Consider the following 6,000-nt stretch of genomic DNA (forward strand, 5'->3'; position numbering starts at 1 on the left):
ATCCAGTGTACTTTTGCATTACATTGAACTGAATTAACATAACGAAAAATAATTTGATCAATGAGGTATGAAGGAAAACAATTTCTCTTAAGGATGGTAGTTAATGCCTTGGTATCATAATGAAAGCCCCTCTAACCATTATTGATTTTAAAAGCCCTATCAACTAACGTGCGAATAAGACCGATTTTGTAACTGAAAACAAAAACTGAAAAAATTAGTAAGTAAACCGGTATATGATTTTTTCCTAAACACTGAGGTCTGAGGTGGCCCATCCTTAATGTTGGACACCAAGACGTCCAGGAAAGGAAGCTTTTTCATTACTTCTTTTTCCATGGTGAATTTAATGTTGGGATGGCGGGAGTTAAGGTAATCAAAAAATAAATGAGCATCCTTTTCTTCATTAAAAACACAAAAAATATCATCCGCATAACGTTGGTACAATAACACATGGGACCTTATACTGTTCATGCCAAATTTTCTCATGGTGTCCCATGAATAAGTTGGCGAGAACAGGGGCTAATGGGGAGCCCATAGCGACGCCGTCTATCTGGTCATAATAAACTTGGTTAAATAAAAAATGTGTTTGAGAAGTGGCAAAAACAAATAATTTCTGATGATTGGATTTGCTTATTTTCAAGTCAATGTCATCATTTTCCAAAATATAATTCACAGCCAAATCAATAGATTCATCTAATGAAATATTAGTGAATAAGCTTTTAACATCAAATGAAACCATGAATTTATTGATGATTGCCTGCGTGCAATAGATAACTGACGATGGTAGTGGACTGCCGAAACATGTCTTATTGGGGCCGTTAAGGCCATAACTTATTGGATTAAACCGTGCTTTATCATCTGTTTAATATTATACAACCTTCCTTCGTCTCCCCATCCAAAGAGTGGGGTGGGTTCTATTTTGAAAACTGATGACGCCAGTCAACCTACATCGAGTGACTGAGGAAAGCAGTAACCAACCAAGACACATTCGTACTGATGATGCTGACTGGTAGTTCAATTTATTTAATTGAAATTACCAAAACTTGTACAAATAAGCCTAATTGAAATTAAAACTGCTTTTTTTAAATATTTTAAATGCATCATACTTTATTGCCATTTACTTTGTAAAAACACTTGACATTCGTATCAATAGATATTTATAGTACTAGACAAAGAAATGTTTTAAGTAACTACAATGTAACTCAGCAATTGGAGTTAAACGTCGGAATTGCCTTAACGATAACCTGTATATATATAAATGCCTTATCAATTAAAAAGAAAATATAAAGAAACAATATTCTCTTAATTTCATGTTTGCCTTATTTTTGTTGTTTTTTTTTTTAGTCTTGTGGTTTTAAATAAAACGCAATTATAAATATTTAAATTTTCTAGGGAAACCCCAAATAAGGTTGTTTTTTTTTCTTTCTTTTTTACTTCAGTTTTCTCCTTTTCTTGCTTAATTATTTAAAGGACATGAATTGTATTGATGTATTTTGATTATTCCTGGAAGTAAAGTCTGTATTGATTGTAAGCAATTTTGGTTTAAGTAAAAGGAATTTTAAAGCAAATGTAAAGAATGACACTGAATTATTATGAATAATAAACTTTAGATTTGGGACTTCTTATACCTTCAAACCTTTGCACACAGTAACACCATTCAATTATTGAAGTGGCGTCGAGGCTGGTGGGTCGTTTCCAGCCCTTTAATAGTCCCTCGTCTTATGATATCTTTTAACTATAACTTAACTTTGAAGTACTTTTGGCTTCCACAAATTGGGCAGGAAGAGCATCACACCCGTCTACCACACTCTGTGAACAAATTGTTTCTTACAGTTTAGTATAGCAAAGGCCTTTATTAATTTCCATCTTTGACCTCTAGTAACTGAACTAATTGCCAATTCAAAAAGTAAATCCTTATCGATATTCTCTTTTTCTTATAAGATTCTATATGTCTCGAATAATTCCCTTTGGTTCTTTGGACTAGTCCAACATACAGACACCTAAATGTTGACGACTGTCTTAATTTAAAATACCATGATACTGCCGAATACCCGGTTAACCGCAGTCTTAACTGAAGCAACACACTGTTTACTAGGTTCCAAACATGTATCAGTAATAACAGAGGGGTCTTTTTCCTCTTCAACTTCTTTAAGAACAGTGCCTTCCATCTCATAAATAAATTTATAATTATTATGACCTCAGTGCATTAATTTACACATTAAAAAGCTTCAACCAGTCTTAGCACCAAGTAGACAGATTATGTAAATAAAATTATTATTATTACTGTCTTGCATCATTTCCAGTCAAGACCGTTCGGAAAACTTTAGTGTCATCAGCAAATTTCAAAATAAGTGAATCGACAATGGTATCAAAGTCATTGACAAAAATATGAGGGATAGTACAGAACCCAAAACTGAGACCTGGGGTACACAACTGATAACTGATGCCCAGGGTTTCTACTATTGATTACTACACATTGTAGCCTATCCAATAGCCAATTATCCTGTAACCAGAGACCTAAAAATGTTTAAAAATCCCATATGCAAAATTTGTTAATCAATCTTGCATGCGGCACTTTATCTGTTCTAAGTTATTTATTAAGATCTAAATGGGACACCAGCATCCCAAATTAAAGATTCTATGACGGCTTTACAGAGATGAGAAGGTAAGCAACTGAACGATAATTGGCAGGTGGCACACTGGAATATATATTTTGTGACGTACGCCCTCTCTTTGGTTGAAAATAATAATGCCCCATGTATCCTTAATGAGTTTATCTATTAATGTGGAAAATAAAATTGAGTTGCAGCTAAAAATTGAAAGTAGATTTAGTGGTAGTTCGTCGTGTGACTAACATGAACCGCCAAATGAAAATGAGGTTCTGCCGCTCTATGCTTATCATCGTCATCACTGCTGTCAACCTTAGTCAGACTAATAGTAAGTAAAAAATGGTTTTATTGAATAACTTTTACTATCAGAGGACGAGATAAATATAGTATTGATCAGAATTGAACTATTGGTTTATCTTTGCTTTTTTTTCATTTTCATTTATTTTCTAGTCGTGTTTAATCCTTCGATTAATAATTAATATGCACTGACTAGTTAAATTGTCCTGTCAGGTAGGTACATATGGTGGTACTACAATTAAACAAATGCGCCTAGACTTTTTTTCTTATCTCCCCCGAACTGCTATCCAAAGTGAAAAAATGCGACATATTGACGGGATATAGATCAGATCACCCAATTGTAACAATGCAGTTAGACTTACAAAATATGGAAAAAGGTCAAAGGTACCGGAAATTTAATAACACCTTCCTTCGCGATACAGAATATATAAAATGTGTTAGAGAAGAAATAGAAGAAACTAAACTCCAGTACATCGCAAACGTATAAAACATTTACAAGCTCGAAAATATTCCTCTTGATGAACTTCAAGTTAAAGTACCGGTAAATGACCAGTTATTTTTTGAAGTATTGTTAATGGAAATAAGAGAGATGACAATGAGATTTGCAAAAAGAAAAAAAAAAATAAATTACAAGAAAAAGAGACAAATATAATTAAAAATATAGAGACATTAGAATTAAGGGTAAATGGAGATACTGCAGCAAGTGAAAAACTTAAAAATGTTAAAGAGGAGTTTGAGCATTAGAGGGAGTTATGGTTCGGTCTAAAGCTCGCTGGGTGGAACAAGTGGAAAAGCCAACTTAGAAAAACGAAATTTTATCAACAAAACTATTGTAGCCATTGAAAGGAAATATTAAAAGAGAGAAAAGAATTTTATAAACATCTTTACAAATGTAAAGAAACTGACGAAGAATGGGATTTAGAAAATATTTTTAAAACGGCCAACTCTCCGAAAATAGCAGAAGAAGAAAGCCAATTGTTAGAGGGAAAAATAACAAGAAAAGAATTACTAAATTCATTAAGAACAAGAAAGAATAATAAATTGCCAAGTCTAGATGGGTTTACATACGAATTCTATAAAGTTTTTTCAATCAAATTGGCAATTATTAAAAAAGATCCCTAAACTACGCTTATGACATCGGAAAACTATCGGCAACACAACGACATGGAGTAATAACTCTATTACCAAAAGGCGAAAAGCCAAGACATTTATTATCCAATTGGAGGCCAATTTCTTTATTTAACGTGTCGTATAAACTTGGCTCCTCATGTATTGCTAAGAGTATAAAAACCGTTCTCCCCAAAATAATAAACGAACAACAGAGAGGCTTTATGGGTGGTCGATATATTGGGGAAAACATAAGATTTATCTCAGACATTTTAGATATCCCCAAAAACAAAAATATTGGGGGTATGCTAATATCAATCGATTCCAAAAGGCGTTTGACAGTGTGTCACATTCTTTTATTTTTAAAACACTAAAGCAATTTAAATTTAGAGTGTCCCTTCAGAAGTGGGTAACGTATTTTACACAGATTCACAATCCTCAGATCAATTAAATGGTTTTATATCGGAAGCTTTTAAGATTGAGGGTGGAAGTAGACAGGGAGATGGGCTAAGCCCATACCTCTTTTTGCTTTGTATGGAAGTTTTTGGTATGATGGTTAGACAGAACAATTGTTTAAAAGGTATTGTTATCAATAATAAAGTGTACAGGCTCACCCAATATGCTGATGATAATAACATCTTTACTGATGGGTCTGAAAAGTCAATGTATGAATTGTTCTTTATATTAAATACATTCTCAAGCCTTTAATGATTAAATATAAATGTTGAAAAAACAAATGTAGTATGGATAGGATCCTTCAGACAGAGAGTGGATAAAATATGTAAACGTAATAAGGTACTGGGTTTTTTCAAACAACTTTTTTAAAGTCTTAGGAATAGATTTTAATGTATCTGAGGAAAAATGGCAGCTAAGAATTATAAGCAGGTTCTGATAAAAATAAAAAAAGAATTGCGTTTATCGGCTCAACGGGATATTACAGTTTTAGGTAAGATCACGGTACTTAAGTCTTTGCTATTGTCAAAACTGGTATATTTATTTTTAACTCTTCCGAACCCTCCAGTAGACTACATTAAAGAATTAAATCAAATGTTTTTTTTTTAGCTTTGTCTGGAAATGTGTAGATAAAGTTTCTAGAAATCAGTTAGTACAAGATTACGATAAAGGAGGGCTAAGTATGATAAAAGTTACATGCCAAATGAATGCCTTAAAAATCACGTGGATTAAATGCTATTTTAACTCGGAAAGCGCAGAATGGTGCCTTCTATTAAATTACCTGTTAGGTATTACAGATGTAACAGGTGTGAAGGGAGGATCCATTGAATTAACAAACCAATTAACGAAATTAAACTTTCCAACACTTTTTGGATAGATGTTTTAACAGCCTGGTCGAATTATGTTAATTTAATGGCCCTGAAAAATACAATTCGGATGATATATTAAGGCAACCATTATGGTACAATAATAAGATTAGAATTGGACAAAAAGTTGTGTGTTATAAACTTTGGAAAAGTAAGGGCATACTATATGTTAATGATTTAGTTAAAGAAAATGGAACATTCCTTTCTCGTAGAGAATTTGAGGATATGTATGAAATACAATCCAATCTAACTAAATATTATGAAATGATTGATTGTATTCAACGCAGTTTTAAGAAGAATGAATTTCAGCGTAAATTGCCAAACAAGGAAAATGCTTGTAAATTAAAATTAAAACAAGGCACAAGTATATAATAAGCTTGTGTTGGAAAATAATTTTAAAGAATCTTATAAACTGAAATGGCAAGTTATCATGCAAAAAGAATGTGACCAAAATGATTGGACTTTCAAATATACCTTTTAAATGCACACAAGATACCAAATTAAGATGGTTGCAATACCGAGTAATTCATAGATTTATCAGTGTAAATTCTTTTTTGTACAAAATTGGTATAAAAGACAGTGATAAATGTACTTTTTGTAATGTTGAGCAGAAAAAAAAAAATTGTCCTGTCAATTTTCTTCCATTGTTCGTTTCTGTACTCACTGTACAT

This window comes from Anneissia japonica, unplaced genomic scaffold (assembly GCF_011630105.1).
Source record: "Anneissia japonica isolate Jap-2015-1 unplaced genomic scaffold, ASM1163010v1 scaffold287757_len172727_cov147, whole genome shotgun sequence".
NCBI lineage: Eukaryota > Metazoa > Echinodermata > Crinoidea > Comatulida > Comatulidae > Anneissia > Anneissia japonica.